This window comes from Siniperca chuatsi, linkage group LG8 (genome assembly GCF_020085105.1).
Source record: "Siniperca chuatsi isolate FFG_IHB_CAS linkage group LG8, ASM2008510v1, whole genome shotgun sequence".
NCBI lineage: Eukaryota > Metazoa > Chordata > Actinopteri > Centrarchiformes > Sinipercidae > Siniperca > Siniperca chuatsi.
In genome coordinates, this window is record NC_058049.1 from 2,567,296 (window position 1) to 2,588,592 (window position 21,297).

Here is a 21,297-nt window from a genome sequence, read left to right on the forward strand (position 1 = left end):
AATTTGCATTTCTCACCTGAAATGATGTGAATCCGACAAAACCAAGAACAACTAAATGTAAATTCCACCAACAAGAACAAGAATCAGAAGAACCTGAAAAAATGACATTTGGATTAAAATTCCTGAAAAGATCTACAAACATATATTTGAAATTCACAAATCATCCATCTACGTACAAAAAATGGCAGTTCAAGATATTACATAAACTTGTAAATAAACCCTCTATGTTCCAGATGGAAAAATAATAATTTAATTATAATTCAGTTAATATTTGTCATGGTCTTGGGTTTGTGTTGGGTTATTTCCTGTTTTATTTTGAAATATTCTCCTTCCCTCATGTGTCTGTTAGTTTTGCTTCCTGTCTTTGATTGCTGTGATTGTTTTCACCTGTCATTGCATCGCCTGCGTCTCGTTGTCTCCCCTACCTGAGTGTATTTAAGTCTGTGTCGTCCTCTGTTCTGTGTCAGATTGTTGTTGTATGTGTGTGAAGCGGGCTGACTGCAGTAGTCTGTGATGCTTTGATTTATGCTCTGTTTCTGGTGTACCTTTGTTCATGGACTTTTGGTTTTTGCTGGCTCCCTGTTGGACTTGTCTCTTTTTGACTGCTTACCTGGCTGTGACCACTGTCTGCCTGTAAGCCTTGTTCTTTTCATTAAAACTGTTGAACCAGACCTGCTGTCTGCGTTTGGGTCCTCTCCCTGTTTCCTGGTTTGAAACTTTATTGTGACAAATCTTTTATGTAACAAGACTATCTCTCTCAATCATCCACAGCAGCAAAGGGACACAAAAGGGTGCTGGAGCTAATTCAAGAATGGACCAATTAAAAATTTTGCCTGAAAAGTGAATGTGACACAGTAAGTTTGTATTAAAACACATGTATTTCATGCAGAAATGACCCCATATTTTGATTTGTCACTCAAAGTCCTCATACAGTTGCGAGAAAGATGCCATTTGTGCCAAAATCTCACATACTCACACCGTATTGGCTCTAATATAAGGCCATTTGTTTTTATGGAAATTACATTTGAAAAAGTGGGGGTTGTATTCTATTTGAGGACTAGACAATTACGTGTCCCTGACATCAGATTCTTTCTGCATGGAGAGAGTACTGCAGCGTGGCATTATGGGTTGCTTGTAACTTTAATGTTGTCTGGCAAGTTAACCTACATTAGTGTCTGACAGCTCGCATGAGTTTGTTTTTGTTATTTATTTATTTATTTTGGTGAAAAGAAACTCCTGACATATGAAAAATGGTTGAAACGTCTCCCGACGTCTTTGCTGCAGAAACGGACCCGGGACCAAATCATCTGTCATGCAGTGTCATGCCAAGATAGTCTGAAATGTTAACTGCTGCTTCAAGAGGCCGACAGAGTATGTGACTGAGAGACAAGACACAAAAATGTGGGATTTACGTCCCAAGTATTTAATGTTTCACTTTTATAAAAGAGAAGGCTTACATGTGGGGCAATATGGTACTGCTTTCCAGTGACACTGGCATATTCATCCCAAATAGATATATAAGAAAAACAATAGCAGTGACAAAATACATGAAAATGTATTTTTATTTTATGCTATCATTAATTTTTTTGGCAGAACTGAGGCTCAGAATGTCAAACATTGTTCTTATATTTCTGGAACACTGATTCTTTCCTCTATCCACTCATACAGTATGTGACAAATGCAAGAAAAGACTCAAAAATTCAAATGGCGCAATACCACTCACATGCAAAATAGTGGCAAAACTGACTTTCTAAGCCTAACTTATTCTGAAAATTACAATATATCACATGCCTAGCTAAGAAATACAGTGACTGTGCTAAAAGTCTGTAAATAGAGTGAAAACAGCCTGCAGTTCAAAGGGTTACAGTTATCTGTCCACAAGATTGGATCCCCCCTGAAAAAAATCAAAGCGCTCTGCTTGTTAACTTAGCTGTGCTTTTTGTTGTAAGTAAAAAATAAAAAGAACACAACATTTAGCCTCCAAATATTTCTTCTTCCCACTGAGCCTTGTGCAGCAGCCTCCTTCCTCTTTATCACTCTAACAGCAGTATTTTCCTGGAGTTTCAGCAGCAGACAGGCAGTTTAGGTTCGAGAGGAGGAACACTTAAGGGGAAGATAGTTTCGCCTCCAACTCTGCTTTCATCATCCGGCAAAGAACCACACAGAGCGAGCGAGGATTAAATCCAGCACAGAGAATTTCATCTACCTCAACCTTTTTTCTTCAGTTTCCTGCTTTTACTTTTTTCAGCGGTTTGCGAGCGGGCGATCATATCCCTGATCAGTTTCAAGCACTGACGGAGTAATGGCTGCTCTCAGCGTCAGTTTAAATCACAAGCCCCATTTCCTGTGGGTGATGAAACTGTTGTTCACGCTGCACTGAAGCAGCTTGTTGCTTTGGAGGAAAACCTGTTACAGTCCACAGTATCCACAGCGTTCAGTCACACTATTCAACGTGTTGTAGTCTGGCTTTAAGCATTAAAGTGCTGCTGCTGAACAACTGTCAGATCCATCAGATGCTCCATCATTACAAACTCAATCTTTGTTCAAACTCAGAGAACTTTATTTTAACTTCTAGTATGAGGCCATGTTTCCAGAGATACCAAATATATCCGGCTGAATTTCGGGGAAATGTGTATAAAATGATATTTTGATGAAATGCGGCCACCGTAAAAACATCTTGTCTTGTGTTTGACTTTCACTTTCACCAAACACCCAATGTACAGTTGTAAGATTCCATTCAAAATATGTCTTTTGAGGATTTAACCTTCACACCCTACAGGTGTGAAAGGTGGCTGTGAAATGTTTGAAGTCTCAGCATTGAACAACTACAGCTCTGATGAGGCTTTGGCAGTGTTTCAATGGCAACCATTTTAGTTTAACCCTACAATAACTGATTATTCTGGCCACTTAGGGGCAGCGGAAACAAGTTGTGAACACAACAGTTCAAACGGTTTCTTATTTACACATCCAGCAGGAGCAACATGATCATCCCATTGGAGCGGTGTTCGTGTCCACCTGATCAATGTAAGTCCAATACTCGCTGTCTTTTAGCTCTGTTTTTGGTCAAGGCAAGTTCACCCACAGTGAACGGTCCAGTTGAAACGCCTATATGCTACAGTTACTTCTGCATGAGAATTCATACAGGGGAATATCATGATTTGGTGCCTCTGACTTAAAAAAAAAAAACATACAAGATAACATAACATAAGGCACAGTTCTAGCTTTTCCAGGATATTTATTAAATATAATGTTGTTTAATAGGAGTGAGCAGAGTGCAGAGAATATACCACACAAAAAAATACTATATCTGTGTTGAAGCCAGAACAAGGTATTTCCAGAATGGGCAGAGAAAATTGACCAACTGAACAAACTAAATAAATCACTTAGACAAGGCGAGACAGAGTAGAGTGAAGGTAGCATGGCACTGGTGTCTTCCGGACTCTTCCAGGTCAGCTCCACAATCAGCACCCTGGACAGCAGTAGTGAGTCAGTCGTCCAGGTCACGGGACAAACGTGGCTAGAACATGAACCAATCAGTGCTCAGGATAGCTCACCAGCTGAAATCTGGAAACTGAAGTTCTTTTAGTCACAAAGAAGTCTGACACTCAGACATTTTATCCAGATCATCAAAACCACTTTAAACAGAAAGTGAGCGCACCTGAAATGTCGGTAATAATCCGTCATTGAACAGGAAACTATGTGAGTACAACTACAGTACGTGCAGTAGGATTTTTTTTACTGCCTTTGTTTTCTGTTGCAAATAAGTTTGACTAACCTGTTGGTTTGTTTCTGCCTGACTGTCTAACTGCTCGAGTTTCTGACCCATCTGACTCCTTTTAGTGATGTCATCATATCCCCACATCTCAGATATGAACTCGGTGAGTATAATGTTTGTATTACTGATATAAATGATGGACAAAACTTGGAAAATAAGACCCAAGTTGTAATAAACCAGAATGAAAATATGTAATCTGCTCTCTGAAGGCTGTCAGTCACAGCTCCCGGTTCCATCTGGATTGATGCGGGTACCGATTGCAGTACCTCAGTTCATTATTGTAGCAGTGATCACAGTATGTGAGTACAGTTGACAGTATTGTGGAGGCTCTCGGGGCCCAGCAGACTGACTGACGGTTCTCTGCTGGATGTGACAATGCTCCTGAACCATGAACTCGTTAGAGCACATTTTGACTGTGTGTGTGTATGTGTGTGTGTGTGCGAGAACCTGGTTAACTATCAGTTATTTGTTTCTGGTGTGCTGCCATTACACAACGTGTGTGTGTGTGTGTGTGTGTGTCTTTAGCAGGAAGCACAGCTCTGTTCTGTTTGTCTGTCGCCCACACTCGGCTCGCTCACTCTGTTCAGCAGGTTTTCTGCTTGCTAATCAGGTAGAGAAGCTTCCTGCCGGGAAAGTAAGAGCCGAGTCTTCCCCCGGGAAAACAATTCAGCCATCATCCCACCATTACAGCGATGGCCACAATCCTAATTTATCTCCCAGTGTGTCAGTTGCTTTTTTCTCGTATTGGAGGAGAATTTCCGAGCAGAGCAAGCTACCGGCTCTTAATACTCTCTCGTGCCTCGCACACAACAAACAAATGAGGACAGCAAATCTTCGCTGCCAAGTAGATTTACTTTTATCTGCGGTATCACCTAGCTCCCCGACCACTCATAAGATTCGAAGGAGCAAGCTGCAATATTGGATCTGTTTTGTCAGCTCTGACGACGCTGTCCTGCTGCCTCTTCCTCACAATAAATCTGGAAGGTTTTTTCTTCTCTCTGTACTAAGCTGTAAACCCCCCTCCCACCTCCTCTGTGAGAGGGAAAAGTAATAAACCGCAAAAAGCTGGGAAGTAAAGGATAATGCTGAGGTTTTTCACTTGGATTTTATTGTTTTTTCTTTGCAACTAGGTGAGCTGACACACTTCCTTGTTAGTTTGTGTGGGGCAGGTGAGGATGATGGTAAAAAACCACAGGGTTCAGTGGACTAACTAAAACCAGGGACCCCATATATCAGCGCATGAGTAGAAAACTCCAAATGGTCCAAATGCACAAGAAAGTTGGTATTTATTAAATATGCATATGTTTCCTGCAATGATAAACAATGCAATGATTCTACATCCATCTGTTTGTGCAAGATGGGCTCATTTACAGCATAGAATACCATTTATAGAACCATTTATGGCAGTTCTTATTCTTCTATCAACAAGAGCACTGTATAAAATACAAAATTAAAAACATTTGACATATTACACAATCATATGTGTCTTTGAACTTATACTAAATACAATATAGAAAAATTAAAGCTGCTATAACCAGTACTTTCAGATATCTATCTATAAATAAATTATGGAGGACCCGCCATAGTTGATAGTTCTCCAAATTCAAATGCAAATTCCCGAACAAATTTGAAAATCATCAGTCTACCAAAGGGCAAATTACACACAGCAAACTTGGGTTTTTAGGGGCCCTTTGGGATCTGTGTCCCTACAGCAGTTGTCTGCTTGGTTGTGGGTGTGTCCTCTGCCTGGAAATGAAGCCGTATCAAAGGTCCATAATCTGTTTATGTTTCCGTTGTCCCATTTTTGTCCGTCAGATCGATCCAAAGCTGCTTTTCCTGAGGCCTTATCATGGAAGCCAGAGGGGGAGACCCAATCTAATTCTGCGCTCCAGCAATATTCCACAAAGCAATATAACCAGACTGCGATCATATCACATCCAAAGGGAAAGAGCAATATTTTTCCATCATTCTTCTCTTCTTTCTCTCTTCCAGTCCTCCACTAATGCTGGCCTTTTCTTCTCTCCCAAGGCCTCCCTCTCTTATTGGACAGAATGAAAGGACTTCAGTCAAGTGCTGACGCTCAGTTTCACCACGAGGCCGGTGGCTCATCTAAAAGCGTCCTGTGGGGGAAATAGTTCCTCTACACCATCTGTCATATAATTTGATTAATTAGCCGTTGGTAGCACTGTTGCCCCCCGCAGTGGGACTGAGGGTCGGCACTCGTCCATCCCTCCATCCCTCCGTCTGTCACACACAATATCTTGGATGCTGCTGATCAGATTTTGATGAAACTTCAGAGAAGGATATTTGTCACTGCTCCGAGTCCCGGCTGGGCTGCACTGATATTAAATATTTTACAGATTATGATTATCTTGGCCAAAATTATCTCAATATATTATGTTTCCACAATTAGAGCCACAAGTGGAGATTTTGAGGGTTCTGAGGGTTCAGGAGATGATTAACAAAATAATTATGAAACAAATTCTGCTGTACAAATTGTCATTTTCTTATGCCTTTTTTGTAAGCTGTGCTTTTTTTGGGGGGGGGGGATACTAGTTAGTTTGACTTCTTCAGGTCTCTAAAAATTATTCAAATGAAACAATCTGAGACATACATATCAGTCTTTGAACTGTTCAAAAATACCTTTGACAGAGGGTCACAAGTGTGTCACTTTGAAGGAGCCAAATAAAATAAAACTGTCTTCAGGGTGTCAAAGATGCAGTATATTGCTGCTCTCCAGTGAAAACCAAGTATTTACACACAGTGAATTTTACAGAAACTGAAGAAATGTTTAATTTTTTGTGTTGCATGAACTATTTAAAAACCCATTGGACTAGCATAAATATTAACTCTCACAAAGCTGAAAGCAAGACTGTTTTTCTTAGCTCATGAAAAGTTGACGGTGTGGAAGTACATGGTTTTTACATGGTATTTACAGGACAGTAACTCCTCACCACCCACCAACTCCTGGAGTTGGTGGGTGGTGAGGAGTTACTGTCCGTCTCGTGTTTTATGAATATTTGTAACACTTTATGTGCTTTTACCGGCAGAAGTACTGCTCTTGATAATCTCTACATCATTCTTGATATAAATAACCACTCTGAACATGTTCTTCTGTTTTATAAATCAGTTGTGCTGTTTCTACCAGTTTGCTTTTTACTTTTTAAATGAGGTTGATCAGAGTTTTCTCTTTGAAATCTTTCCTAACCAAATGTTGCCTTCTCTACTATCTGCCATGACAGCATAACTTCCAGTAGCTGCACATGCAAATATATGTAAAATAAAGAATAAAATTTCAATAGGCCCTGACCCAATAAGCATGATTGCTGCAATGATGTTTCAACTCAAGTGGAGCTTATAATGACATTTACAGACAGACTAAAGACCATAGCACATAACCTACAGCCCAAAGGAGTTACTGCATTGTTTGCGGGGGATGATGTGTGCCTTGTTTTTATTTGTGTGTGTGTGTTTGGATCCTCTTGTAGAGTTGGAACAGTGTGTTGGATCGGTGTATCCCTGCAGGAGAACACAAGCTCTCAGATCGCAGCACTGTCTCATGACATCAGAGCTTCACCTGCTCAGAAACAACAGGTTCATCACTCAGGTGCACCAGCAGGCGAGCGGCATCCTTCGCTTTGTGTCCAGAACATAATTTCAGTTGATTACAACATTCTTTGTTATTAATGTGTCTTTTATTTTGGCGGAAGAACACTCATCCCACCTCCCTTCCCACAGGAGAGGGTTGGCTCTCTCCATGCCAGTGGCTGTGAAAACCAGCACATTTTTCATTAACAGGATTAACTGTAAATACAGACGAGTGTGTGTGTTGTGTTGTGTTGCCCAGGCTGCCAGTGAATTTAATCACTAACCATTCCCTTTTTTTTCCTCTTCCACCGCCAAGACGTGAAAGCCAATCAGCCTACTCCAATATGTGCAACATCTCTGTGCCAGAACTGATTGAGAGTCAACAAGCGAAGGCTAAGCGGAGGAATGTTCTGGCAGCCTGCAGGGCGAGGGCGTTCATTTTGTTTCCTGCTTTAACTACAGCATCTTTTCCTACAAAAGGACTTGAAACACTGGACCACAAGGAGATGACTCACCTTCTTAGCTGATTTTACATGCCCAGTGTTCACCTGTTTAATGAATAAAGAAGTTCAAAAAAAAAATTCTTAAAATGTATGGAATCTAAGGAAGAGAGTTGTTAAATTTGATCCTTGTTGTATGTAATTATTGTATATTACTTATTACTTTCTGTTTAACAACAATGACAGTTTCCACTAGATGCAGTAGGTGCTATGGGAATTGTATGGCTACCACAAAACTTCAATTAATAGCCCGGGTTTTATTTGCTTCAATCACTGAACTCACCTTGTCAATATTTGGGACAGGCCTTTAATTCCTTTAGCACAAAACTCTTGCTCAGCAAAGATGGGAGATATTATCAAATTGTCTATTTAAACCAGTAGCCCACGAATATTACTTGTATAAAAATTAGGCTATCAAATAACATGTCAATTACAAATCATTTTAGGTTACCATAGTTATTTCAACTTGGATTCATTTTTGCTTTCTTTGACTGGTGAACCCTTATGGACTAAAGGAATATAAATAATCGAGGTATGGACACATATTCGGACTTCATGACGGCTTCAAAGGTAGGGAGGCAACACTTTTTTTCATCTCTCTTGTTTAACATGCCGGTCATTCTGAATGAATTATACTTTGGTGCTCATGGTTACAGGGAAGTAAAAGGGGTCGGCGTCTAATTAGGGCTCAGCTTTTAATTGAATTTTTACTGTATGTTCAGCATTTTTATCCCAAAGTAAAAAGAAAGTATATCTCGTCCTTGACTAACTTAGTTTTTCCAAAAGAATAAATCATTTATTAAAGATATAATATCTTTGAAGTTTTTCCTTTGTTTTTTAAGAAAATGAGAGATTAATAAATGCCAGCGTGGGGTGTCGAGGTGCAGTCTGGAATGGTGATTTCCAGCCTGCAGTGGAAAATAGGCAGTCAGGAGTTGATTCCACCACTTTGGGGCCTGGACAACAAAGATCCTTGTCCACACAGGATCCTCGGAGTGACCGCGGAGGCAGAAGAGTGCTGTGGTCGCTCCGGCGGGTAGGGTTTGTCCGTAGGAAGGAAGGAGTAAATCCCTACCCTGCTGTGTTGGCTACAACCAGAAAGCAATTTTGACTTTAATATCTCATTATTATGAATTAGCACTTCATAATAATATGATAAGTATTTTATAATAACAAAAATACTTCCTCATAATTACAAGGACTTTATCTCATAATTAAGTGCAACACACACAGGCATCATTTGATGCAAATAAACAGATCCACGTAGCAGACAAAACACACACGTCATACAAACAGAAGAAGGTGCAGTAGCTGGGAAGTACCGATGCACAGTGGGATGTACCAAGAGAGCTGAATATGGCGCGACCACTCAGCTTTGCTCTCAATTTGCCCCAATGGCCACTCGTGGTACTAACAAGGTGAATTATTACTGTATTATGAATTTTTAAAGCAATTAAAGTGCATGACTTCATCCCAGTGTAAAGTCTATGGGCCAGTGAGAAACACAATGCACATGTAGGAAAGAGTACAGCTGCGTATATTGAGGAATTGGCACACGTCAAGATGCTTCCGAGTGCTTTGCCCCTAAATATAAGGCTAGTGTTATTCAATATTTTTCTTATTGTCAAAAAATCTGTGCGGCTCATTGATGTGTTTTTAATAGTTTTTGGAAAACAGTGGAGCTCTATGGCACAGACAAAGAAGATATATCAGGCTATCCATTAACAGTATGAAGTCATTATAGCACCCACTAGAGGCTCCAGTGTTAATTACAGCTACAATAGTAAAAGTAAAGTGTTGGACAGACGATTCAGCTTTTCTCAGAACCTTTCTAGTAGCGGAGCTAAAACTGTGAAATATGTCCTGATGGTGGCGCTAGAGGAAACATCAAGCTGTCACAAAAACCTTTACAATTCACTCTCAGGGGATCATGAATTTTTACAGCAAATGTCAAATGTTTACAGCAAAATGCAGCCTGTAGTAGTTGAGATGTCTCACTCTGGACCAACATGTCGGACTGACAGAAAGACCCACTTCACTGGTCCAGCCCTGCTGCCAGCTGGGATAAAAATATGTGTGTGTGACAGAAAGTGAGAGGAATTATTATTAGACAGCGTAAACTGAGTCTTGATCTGAAAAGCAAACTGTAATTAAAACATGAAATGTGGCAGTCTAATTTGTTGTGGAAATGTCTGAGGACAGATTATAAGGAGTTTCAACCGACACAGAGAAGCTCTTCATTCTCTTGTGACCAAGAAAAGGTAAAACTCTCTTAAATACAGAAGAAGTGCAAACACAGCAGCTGCATGTGTTTGAGGCAGAAATAATTCAGAGCAACAGTTCATCCTTCTAATATTGACATGGCTACAGCCCTCCTCCGTTCACCTCTGTCTCCAAACCAAAGCTCTCAGACTTTTCTTCCACTGAGATTGTTTTATTTCAGAGAAGAAAATTATGAATATCTGACAAGCAGCAGAGGCAGCGTCGCCAGATGTTGTTAGAACAACGAAAACTTGCAACAGAAGTGGAAACAACAACTACACATTTCAACAGTTACAAAACAATCCAATTATTTGTTTGTTTGTTTGATTGATTAGTTTGATTATATTCATACAAGCTGTGATTGAATCCGCCTGTAGGTTATTTAACCCCACTGCTTTAATTTTAGTTCGAACAATTCTGTTATGGATGAATGTGCTGTCATCTGGTCATTGACACAAACATCTTTGTTTTTTCGATATTGTTTTTCTGATATTTCTGCCTTTTATTAGATGCAGCAGTGACAGTAGAGTGATAGAGATGACACATGATATAGATCCCCAGCTGGATTTGAACTGGGCAGTTGTGCAGTGATATTTTCCCCAGGACTAGTATTATGATTACTTTTATGAAAAGATTAAATCTTTTTCTTTGTTACATAACAGTTAACTGTGTTTGTATTGTGTTGCCAAATCTTTTCCCTATTTTTCCTTGAAACAGCGCCCCCTCTGGGCTGGTAAATATCAGTCAGTTTGCGTGGTTAAACAGGGTACTGCACTCCTAATGTTATTTAATCATGTCAAGTCTAACAATAGACCTTTTTCACAGTTGATATTTTGACTTGTCATAGCAGGAAAAGCACAGGTGGAACTACTAACATTAAAAGCAAAATGTCTGTTGTGGAAAAAGGTTTCTGGTACGTCAGGCATGACCCATGTCTGACATACCAGTACGTACGAAGGGCCAAGGCACCAATGACCCCGGTTTCCATCCAGGGGGTCAGTTTGGACATTGTAGAGGAGTACAAGTACCTGGGAGTACACATGGACAATAAACTGGACTGGACCAAGAACACTCAAGTGCTTCACAGGAAGGGCCAGAGCCGCCTCTGTTTTCTGAGGAGGCTGAGGTCCTTCAACATCTGCCGGACGATGCTGAGGATGTTTTATGAGTCTGTGGCGGCCGGTGCCACCCTGTAAGCTGTTGCATGCTGGGGCAGCAGGTTGAGGGTAGCGGACGCTAACAGACTCAACAAACCGATCCGTACAACATACTACTTGTATGTGCTATGTACTATATATTAATTGTTACAATATACAGTTTTTACAGTTACTATACAAGTAGAATTAATGCCAATTAGCAGATAGTTGGACTGGGACACAGGGACTCTAAAAACACTTTATCATCACACACATTGTGTTTATAGACCCTGTGATGCTGGTGTGGATCTCTTGTTATCCGCGTGTTTGTGTTGCTTCACCACTGTCTCCACGATGAATTCCTGGTGATTACTTTTCTATGTTTGAAGCAACTGAACGTGATAAATGATGTAGACAGGAGAGATTGCTGAATAAACCTGGTTGGTTTGTTCTTTTAATAAAACTCCTCAGAGCCAGCAGACTGGTGTGAAATGTGGAAGAGCAGCAATAGATGAGTTTTATAAATGTGGCGTCCTCCAACACTGAATAATTCCTCTCAGTTTGCTGTCTTTTTTAAAAGTTTGTCATTCTGACAACATCCTTTGAACTCGTCTTGCTCCGGGTTGCATCAGCAAGATGTGAAGCAGATAAATGAATATTTTTTGTTAGAATTGTCAAAAACTGTCGCAGCCTTCATCTGATGGGTACTGAGACCGCTGTGTGTGTGTGTGTGTGTGTGTGTGTGTGTGTGCGCGTGCGTGTGCCTTAGACATTACTGATTTTGACTTTCCAAGGTTTTTGCACACTGGTTAAGAGAATCATCCTCGAAAATGAATCTCACTGAAGCAAAAATCCAGTCAACTTTATAAACAAAAAATGTAAACAAAAGTCCATGTAAATGTTTATGAACTTCTTGGCTTTCATTATCACATTATGACCAGATTTAAGCTCATTCAGATTCCACTTCACCACTTTTTCAATGTTGCTGCCAAGAGAAACAATCTTATGAAGTATAATTTGCGTTAAATTATTAAATTTGTCTCATGGTAACTGGTCTTAATTTTCTATGTAAAACCAGACCACTTTTAAAACTGCATAAGATACAAACAACACTGCAAATATTTTTCAAAAATACTAGAGCAGCATGACTCTTAAGATTGCAATGTTGGTCTGATGTTCGCCACTTTGGTGAAATATTTCATTAACTTTTGCCGGGACATTTGGTGCAAACAATCATGTTCCCCAGAGGATGAATCCTACAGATTTAAAGCGCCACCGTGAGGTTGACATTCATGCTTTTTATTGAAATGTCTCAGTTCTGGATGGATTGCTACGAAATTTGGTTCAGACATTCATGTTCCCCAGAGGATGAATTGTAAATTATTGAATTCCCTGACGTTTTCTCCAGCGCTACAATCAGGTCTATATAGTATCATTGAGGAAACATATTTTATTTGCTTTCTTTCTGAGAGTGAGATCAATATCAATCTCATGCCTGTATGTTAAAGATGGAGCTGGAGTCAGGATGTGGTTAGACTAGCTTAGCATAAAGACTGGAAGCAGGGGGAAACAGCTAGCCTGGCTGTATTGAAAGTGAAAGAACACACCTACCAACACCTCTAAAGCATTTATCCACACAGTGCATCTTGTTATTTTTACCCTTACATGAACAGAAATGTAAAAACAGCAATTTATGCTTTTAGTGGGAGTTATGTGCTGGAACTATTTCTGTATGAACAATAGCTAGGTGTAATGCACATGCATCATAATCAAAACGTGTAATCATCTTACAACCAGCACTATAGCTGGAGACTCTGCAAAAGTGCAGGACAGATGGATACACCCTTGTTCATCAAGAAGTAGTTACAGAGTGTAACCCTCCCTAAAACCACGAGTTGTCATTTTTACATTTATGTTGTTCATGTATATTAAAAGACATATTTTTTTCACTTTAAACAAAGCTAGGCTAGCTGTTAGCTAGCCAGCTTAGTGGAAAGCAAGGGTTGTGTCCTGACTCCATCAGAGATATCCATCTTCTCATCTCAGTCTGAGAAAGAAAGCAAAGTACATTTAACTCTTAACTGCGCTGAATTAAAAGACAAATTGTCTAGTTTGAAGAACCTTTATCTTGAATTTATTATTATCATATATTTTTTGCAGAAAATGTCAATCCGCACTAATTCAGTTTGTTGCAGTTCATCACTGGATTTAGATTATTTTATCAAACTGAAATTTCCTCACGTCTTGGTTAAACTTTTATGCAGAATAATGTTGTTCTGTACGAGATACAACAACTGCAACCAACTTCAAAACATGCAAATATAGCTACCCAAAGTATTTTGTAATGAATAATTTATTTATGTATAGCGATAATAAAGTGTGCAGACACTATTGGGGCTCTCAATCACAGATCAGATCAAATATTTATGCTTCCAATAAGATATCATGGATATACCAAATGTCAATGTACTTGTTCTGTGCTTCCCTCAAAATTGTCCAAAGCAAACAAACTGTTTGTCACCTGAATGACACACAAGCACACCTGGAACATTTCCACTGAGTAGCAGCTCTTAAGAGCAGCAGCAGTAGTGATGTTTTATTCATCGCAGGCCGTCGCTGTCGCCTTGACGGCGTCCTGGTCATGGTGGTCTGACAGGGACGATGCAGGGAATCGCTGGATGTCTCATTTCCCAACTCATCCTGATAAGGTTTAGTAAAAGGTCTAAATGGTAGTGACAGGTGTCGGCCTCCAGACTTCACTTTACATCACTCTCCTGTTAATTTTTTCCCCTGTTATCGCTCTCTTCCTATTTGTCGCTCTGCTTCTATTTCATTCCCGCTCTCTCTTCCTCTCAGTCTCGTCTATCTTTCATTTAGAGAGTCTCTCTTTTTTTCTCCGCTGATTGTTGTGGCCTGAGGCGGTGTTGTTGTGTTGGCGGTTGTCATCATTCAGCAAAAAAACATAATTCTCAGCTGTTTTATTTCTTTTCTTCATCGTGCCACAATATTCCTCCCATGCTTAAAGGATTACATTATTTTGGTGTGACATCCTCAGCTCTTTCTTTTCTTTCTTTAAAAAAAAAACGCTCTCTGGGGGAGGAGCAGTAAATCTGTGTTTTTCAGTCAACACTTGTACAGTGTTCTTTTCAGATCCTCTTTGAAAATGTAAGACAATATTGACACTGGGGGGGGGGGGGATCTAATGAAATCCGTTACTGAAGTAATCAGACACTACTGCACATACAAATACAGACTGGCTGTAATTTCCCTGGGGATGTTAGACCTGCGTCCTCAGACCTGTCATCAGGAAACAAACTCCCATCATCACTCAGAGGATTAAATAGCCAATCCAGATACAATGTTGCTTATTTAATCCACGTCCTCAGTGTATATGAGGAGGTGGATGAAAGGGAAATATCTCTGTGTTTTCTTTTGGTGCTTTGACCCGTTTCATTTGTATGCACAGAAATATTAATAACACAACATGGATATGAAAGGTATTTACCATCAGATTTGATCAGTATGAAGCGAGGCAGCTGCTGTTTGTAAATCAGAAAATAACATTTCACTCTAATGATTAATAACCACACGTATCAGAAGGTCGAAAAAACATTCACTGTGTTTTAACAGAAGAAAATGTCAACTGAGGAATTCGGTCTTAGATTGATGCACTGCAAAAGCATCTCAGCGTCTTAATTTAACTCTGACTCCTATTCACAAACAAGCGGATGACTGAATAAAATCAAATAACCACTTGTTTTGAAGTTACAGTGACCCTTTCAGAGGAGTTTGTGGAAGTGTCTGTATCTTGATACAAAGAAGAATAATGTAGATAACTATCAGTACAAGCAGTGATAAATCATGTTGATTTGCACTGAAAAGGGGACGCAGACCGAGGCTAACTGAGAACAGTTGATCCACAGTGAAATGTTTTCACAGTTTTTGGATAGATTCCCATCAAATGTGGGAAAACTTTCACAATCTCTTAGAGGATGAACCCCAATGATTTAGGTAATCTTATGACTTTTCATTTAGCGCCACCAGCAAGTCAAACTTGTTCACACTTCACTTTCTCATACTACAGTTGACAGAATATCTCAAAACCTAATGACGGAAGAAAGGGTTTATAATTTGTAATTACTGGCTTTATTAATAGTTAATGAATCATTTGCTAATGCTTTCATGGTCAGTCTTGAGTAATAAAGTCTCATGGATTTTCTTGGTTTCTAATAAGCCATCATATCTGCAGTAATGTATAGTGAAGCACAGAAATAGTAGTAGTGCATAAATGTTTTTTTTTCTTTTTACAACAATTCATCAAGTCTGCAGCCTGAAAAGTTATTAAGCTGTTAATTAACAAATATTAGGCCCTTAGTGCTTAATCATCAAATGTAAATCCATCCATTCATTCATTCATTCAAATCAATTTGAATCAGCCTTCTTGACAAACTGGCCAGTTCAGGATGTCATACTCAGTGCCAAGAGGTAACATATTGTATCTGCAGTATGCTACACATTAACAGTATCCTCTTAAGAACACACTGCTCTTCTTGGTGAGGATTATATTTGTCTTTGTTCAGTTCCCAGTAGATGTCTCCTCCTGAGATGAAATGGAAGTTACGTCCTTGCTGGAGGTGGACATGTTTTGCGGTGCGATGTGTTTATGGGCTTAAACATCCAGAGGCACAAGTGTTTTGCATTAAGCAGCTGCAGGAGTGAGTGTGTCAGGAGGTCAGGCAATGATGATTTTAATAATCCTTCAGATCTACAAAAAGGCAGATGTGGCAGGTGTTAGGAAGCAGCAGCCTGAGGGGCCGAGTGAAATCATTCCACACATTGAATCTTTAATCTTTACTTAAATTACTCGAGCAGAAAAACACAAGCGTATTGACATTTGCTAGATCCACTTATTGATCATTTGATCACATGCAGAGGAAACACTTTACACGTTTCCCCTGCAGGGTCTCCAGCTTCAGCTCTACCAGAACAGATAGATGTTTGCAGATGTTCAAGATGTTAAACATGTCACAGCGTCTGAGTTAGTTTGACCTGAATGTGACTTCACAGGTTTGTCTTTGTTTTCCCTGAAAGTGGAGCTGAGTCTAGGGCCATGTTCACATTAATGTGGATAAATCTTTTAATTTTTTATGACGCATCAGATTCTGTTCACAATCCTGTTTTCAGACCGTTTTCAAAAACTTTACTTCTAACACAGTAATTCCAAAATACTTGTGACCTTCAGACCTTTCCTCTAGTGGCTCCATCAGGACATAATTTCCACTTGTACATAGGAAATATCAAAACCTAAAGTGCAGATTGTTACGACTATCGTTCTTACGTTTAATAATGACATTTTACTAATTGCTGAGATCTAGGAATGGCACTACATTGAAAAGAAGTCCGATGGGGCAAGTAACACAAGTTAGACAACCACTTGACCTTTCTTTTACCACCATGCTAAGGACAAACTTAGCTCTAAGACCCCATTTCCACCTGGTAATTACATCTAATCTGTAACGGGATATGTTATCTGGATAATGGTAAATGGTAAATGGACTGTACTTGTATAGTGCCTTTCTAGTCTACCACTCAACCACTCAAAGCGCTTTACACTACATGTCACGCACTGATGGCAGGTGCCAACTGCTCATCAGAGCACACACAGCGATTGCTCCCGAAATTGCCCCAAGGCACAGCCTTCGGGAACAATTTGGGGTTCAGTATCTTGCCCAAGGACACTTCTGGGCTGGGGGAAACCGGGGATCAAGCCGCTGACCTTCAGATTAGTGGATGACCTGCTCTACCTCTAAGCCACAGCCGCCCCATAATGACACCTGATCATCGATTGGTACATCTACAGGTGGTAATAATAAGCATTCTCATTATCTCAATTTCGCCCTCATTGTGATCAGAGCTAAATATGCAAACATACTGTATGGGCGGAGCTGGCGGATTTGTCAGGCAACAACGTGAATCCCGGGTAAAGGGAAATGTAGGAAAGTGGCTGGCACATGCAAGGCAAGTGTCACATGACAGAGACAGTCAAAAGGCTTCCTTAGGCTAGTTTTTTGTAGCCTTGCTTACTAGGAATGTTCCTAAGCTGTAAGAAGGTAATCAGAGCCAGTGGAGAAACATGCTAAATGGGGTCTAATAATAGCTAAATGCTGATTGCTGTTTGATCTGTCTCACACTTTTATATTGTGACTGTAATAAACACTGCAGCCTCTAAGGGCTAACAGGACTATGTAGACTGCTAATTTTGATTCTCTAATTGGTTGTTTATTTTTTTTGTTTCTCTGCTTGTTAAAGCTATCATCTGTTTTCCTTTAGGTTTTTCTTGATTTTCTGTTGTTTCCTCTGTTTTTTTTTTTTTTGTTTGGCATCTTGAATTGCTCCACGCTAAAATGTAGAAAGGACTGACAGTCTATTAAGAACTGCAGGAAATGTCAGCTGTTTATCACCACGAATGACCATTTATGGCTGAAACTGGCTGCTGAGATTATGGTTTCTAATGTGTGTGTGTGTGTGTGTGTGGCTGCATACAGATATACACATATACATTTGACAAACACCAACTTTCTTTTCTTTGGGGGGCTGGATTTAGAAGAAAAGGTCCTGGGAAACTTTTCTTTCCATGTTTGTCTTCAGTGTGTTGGAATAATCCTGTCTGTGTAATCAGGTTTGCTTCCCGTCAGCTCATCATGTCCCTGCAGGAGGAAGTGACTTGTCGGCCCCACGCGCCGAGCGCGGGAGTGTCCTAATAAGTGAGAATAAAGAAAATAAAAGGCAGAGGAAGTGTGAAACATGCCTTGTGTCTCACTTGTTCTAACCTTAACCACTGGAGTCCTCTGACAGGAGGCTGGTATATGTAGTCACAGTGTATGAGCTCGGCCTGAAGTGAACAGCAGTCGAATAATGAAGCCTCGGTGAAGGTAAATGAGAATCATCAGACAACAGGAAGAGACGAAGCCTGGTTCCACCAAAGGTTCACTGTGTAATCGCTGTGGCAGCTCCTAAAGGGCAAGAGGCTGACTTTATTACAACAGCTACAGTATGTCTGTGCCTGTGTGTGTGTGTGTGTGTTTCTTCGGGGTGTTCATTATGGTGTGTACACAGCGAGGGAGAGATAGAAGATAACCTATGCCGTGTTTCCACCGCAGGAATGCGGCTTTTGTTATCTTCGCGGCTGTACTGACAGACAAAAAGGTTCAATCTGATTCTGTTAAAACAAAGTGGAGCAACTTACACAGCTTCAAAAACACTTCAATGTCAATGATCAATAATCTGATCACTGTAACTTCTGCTCTAGCATGATCCACCTCACCACAGTGGATTAATGGTCTGTGTTCCCACAGTTGCCATGGCAATACTAATGTTCATATACGTGTTGCCCGGTAATACCAGTTTCCGAGCTGGCAAATATATCTTACTTGCTCGTGTAAATAATTCATTTAATGTCGAAATAAACTGTGATTTTCTGATGAACGCCAGATGACTCCTGTAGCAGCAGTGGACACACAGCAGGTGAGTAATCAAGTTTTCTGAGGATCTGACTCAGATTATCTTTTATTGATATTCCTCAGAAAAACACTGTGGACTTTGTAGTTCAAACAGCTCCTTCGTTCTGCACTTTTAATTATTAATATCATGTTTCACAGCATATGAATATATATTAATGTTAACTGGTATAAATCTGTTTTCTGTTTTTTTGTTAAAACACATCCTGATCTAGTTGACCTATATCCTTCCATTTTTCGCCTCTTCTCTGCGTTGGGGTTGCAGCAGCATCAAGCAAATGTCATGTTTACATTGTCCAAAACTTAGACGCTTGCGCTTTTCATGCTGCTTCGCTCAGAGCAGGATTCTTGTAGGGACTGGGAGTCCCTACAAGACTAACAGTAGTTTGATCACCACAGAGACTTAAATTGAATTTTTGTAACAAACCTTGATGCCTTAAACCCTTTATACCTTGAGAAACTGAAGGATATTATTATTTCGCCTAGCAAATGTTTATTAGTTAGGTCTCAAATTTATGATCATTGTATTACATTCAGAAACATTGTTCATCATCTTTAATGTGGCAATCCTTAAGATTTCAGTCCTGGTTGATTTGGTGGCTCCTTGTTACTGGTGGTTACAGCAAATGTGGTTTAATACTACGGGTCCCAGAATTCTGGGGGCAGCCAAACAAACTATTGTCGTTTTTAATAAAGAAGTCAGGCAGTAATTGGCCTTTTTCCATCATCCTGTGAGCAGCCGTGATCAGATTTTCTGCTGCACACGGCATGAGTCTGCGAACAGCAGGGCGCAGTGAAAGGAGTTACCTGGCTGAGGAGTTGGAGGTGTGCAGTCTGCCGCCTGCAGCTCTTCATCTAACAGCTCACTGTGGCTGCTCCTGACTGCTCCATTACACCCTGCAATCTTTCAAACCGATCCGCTGTCAAAAATGACCGTTGTCTTAATTTGTAGACACATTTTTGATGAACAATAGCGGTCAGCGCTAATCTCACTGACTAACACATTGCATTTCCTGTGACTTCTTTATAATAAGAGTCAACTCGTGTTTCAGCAGTTAAATGCTTTTAATGTGAAGCTGCAGCAGGAAATGTTCGGATTGCATTCGCAGTAACTGATTATAGCATTTTTCCCAGGAATGTCACCACAGACGCAATATTTATATATTTGCAGTTTGTAATACTGAAAATATATAAATATCGCGATACTTTCATCAGTGGGCCATAGGCTCAATCACCATTTGGTTACCTCATTCGGCGAAATATCATGACCTAACAGACATATTGTATATTTAAATGAAAATCTCTGAGATTATGACTTCATTCACTGGCTGTGATTTAAAAGGTCAGCGCAGCCTGGGTTTAAAGTTCACAGAGTGTGGCTCTGTGCAGTACACTGTATACATCAGCACGGGACCATCCGACCACACCACACCACATACTTTTTTTTAATAATGTGAACACAGCCTAAGCATGGCCTTCTCACTTATTTCATTTTATTTGTGTTTTGCTCCTCGTTTACTCCTAAATTCCAGTCTATGTCCGTCCTTCTGTTGTCCTAAAGATTGAAAATAAACAAATGTCTGGTTCTTCTTTTATGAACCTAGTTTAGTTAGTTTCCATGGTTTGGCAGTATGGAAAACACGTTTTAAATGAGCCAAAATAGCTGTCTGTATATATATATAATGTATAAATATTGCTGTTATTTTTGAATGTAAATGCATTTAGGCATATACTGTCTATAGCAGAGAGCGCAGAAGTTTAGGATGTCACTGTCACATCCAGCTTTCACATGTCTTTGCATTGTATAGACTGTATCTGCTGGAGTCTGCCTTTGATTGGTCTGTGTAATGACTGGTGGACGGACGTGGACCCTAATGTAAACATAAAGAACGTTAGAGGGTATATTTAGAGAAAATTTTTTGGGGAAAAGGAAGCAGAATTCTGTCATGTTGTGACCTGAAAATGAAGCTCACTGTGTTTACAAGCAGAAAGCAAAGAAAATGCATTTAAAAGGTATCAATAGTCTCTGCCCTAATGTTTTGACCTTTGACCTCAGTCTTCCTGTTGACCTCTGCTGTTGATTTGTTTGTTTTCCTCAGTTATATCGTTATATCCCTCATGTAATGACCTGCCTGCATGTTGTTATGAATCGCCCAGAGCGTTGATCAAGGTCTGCAGGTCAGCAGAGAGCTGAGAGCTGCAGAATCGCCCTTTATGTTGGTTTGTCCACATGCAGAGCCCCCCCCCCGCTGGGACCGGAGCATACATGCATCACAAGCAGCAGCGCTGTTGTTGAGGTCACCATCAGCAAGTTTACATTCTGCTTACACCATATTAACAGGAGTAATCAGTAAACTTCACCCTTTTTCTTGACTGCAGGCAGCAGCAGCAGCCTGTGAGCCATCTGTGGATCCCGACTCCACTCCAACTGGGTCTCTGGGTCTGTTTGTTTAATGGACAGGTACCTGCCAATACAGACATTCACACCACAGAGACAGATGATACTTCACTCTGATTGG

The 21,297-nt window shown here is 40.2% G+C and overlaps 1 long non-coding RNA gene across 2 annotated transcripts; it reads left to right on the top strand.

The window, feature by feature from the left end:
• Positions 1-421: 421 nt before the first annotated feature.
• Positions 422-8,207, top strand: LOC122880202. Of its 2 annotated transcripts, XR_006378867.1 has the most exons (5): positions 422-633; positions 772-854; positions 2,972-3,024; positions 3,841-3,878; positions 5,591-8,207. It is a non-coding gene; the product is annotated as an uncharacterized LOC122880202 (long non-coding RNA). The 2 variants fall into 2 exon arrangements; XR_006378866.1 differs by having other exon boundaries at positions 422-854.
• The last annotated feature ends 13,090 nt before the right edge of the window (positions 8,208-21,297 follow it).